Genomic DNA, 1,743 nt, shown 5'->3' on the forward strand with positions numbered 1-1,743 from the left:
TTAATTTGAAAATTAATATTACCAACATAACCTAATTGATTGAAATCCAATAATATGAGGAATTGGAACTTTGTTGATTGTCATCCAATGATATCTCTACTTTGATAATTGGAGAAATAAGTCCAACATTGTACAATCTATATACACAGCTTATTTGTTTGTGACAATGTTTTGCTGTGTACAACATAAGGGTCTTGAAATCTTGCTTCTCCTATCTCAGCCTCTCTATTAATAGTATTGTTTATTTCATGTTTTTACACTATACAATGGTTTTCAGAACAGCTTATATATTTCAAAAGTATTTATATACCCAAAAGAAACATAGACAATTAACTAGGGAGGTGGCTTGTAAGAAAACAACAAAGTGAAACTGAATGCTTTGCTTGATATTTGTAACTCTTGTATCAAGTTTGAAGAAGAGGGCTTTATAAGTTACTCTTTCTCTGAGATGAATGCTTTTCCAAATTATCACAGCTAATGAACCAAATTTTTACCCTCACCTAATGTCTGTGCCACCCTCCAAGCAGAACCATTGTTCATTGAAACAGTTGGTGAATGACTTTATGGATAGACCATCTTAATACTTACATCATTTCTTAAATGAATGTAACCTGTTCTCTGTGGGCTGAGAATGAAGTCACTCACTCAAGTCAAATAACGTTGACCATAGCAGGAAGTCTGTATCCAAAAATTGATCCTACAATTCAGTTCTTGGTGCAGCAGAACTATCAACTCTCAGCTTAGCTACGATGGAGGTAAAATCCTTTGGTGATGTGAGGGTCATTGAAATATAGCCTTATTACAATGAAACCCAATGTCTAAAAATTGTTCTTATTTTGGGCTTGTACCACAGTAAGAGCCAAGATTTTAAACTCTACTAAATACAAAACAAACAAAAAACTATATATTCATGTTCATTTAAGAAAATACTAGTAGTGATGTATTATTTTTAAGTATACAGCTAATATGTTTGGAGTCATTTAAAATTTATATTGAGAGAAATGTATTTTCACTATTGCTGTAGATGAGCATCTACATTAGACTGTTAAATTGATTGTTGTTTTATATCAAGCAACTTTTATAATACTTATTTTTATTGTTATAGTATTTTATAAATTTTAAGGACTATGACAAAAAAGATATTGTAGGTATTGAAGGGGGGGTCTATGGGAGGAGCAGTGGTACAAAAGGAAAACAAAAATGTGATTCAATTCTTTTTAATTAAAATATGTTTTTAAATGTTAACAAATTCAGATAAATTGAAATCATGTAACTTTTCTCATCATAATGCAATAAAAGTTTAAAAAAAGAGAGCATCAATAAGTAAGTATACATGTTTGTATATTGGAATTCTCAATATTAAGTGCTTAATTCTTCCCAAATGATTTATAGTTTAATGAAATCTCAATAAAAATCTTCTATCCTACTTCTTCTCTATCATTGTGTATGTATGTGTATATATATATATATATACATATACATATATTGTAATATATATATATTTCAAGAATTAATGTGGAAAAACAAACTATTGATAAACAATATTTCTTATACAGAATCTTAAAATAATTACACCAAATATAAACATGGCAGACCAAAAAAGTTCACATTACATACCCTATCATATATATGTGTGTGTGTGTTCATGTTATATGCATTTATGTGTATATACTATATATTTACATAGTATAAAATACAAACATATCTCTATTGATAGAAAACAGATGAGCTGTTTGCTAGTTG

The sequence above is a fragment of the Mastomys coucha genome, unplaced genomic scaffold, assembly GCF_008632895.1.
Source record: "Mastomys coucha isolate ucsf_1 unplaced genomic scaffold, UCSF_Mcou_1 pScaffold7, whole genome shotgun sequence".
In the NCBI taxonomy this organism is placed as follows: Eukaryota; Metazoa; Chordata; class Mammalia; order Rodentia; family Muridae; genus Mastomys; species Mastomys coucha.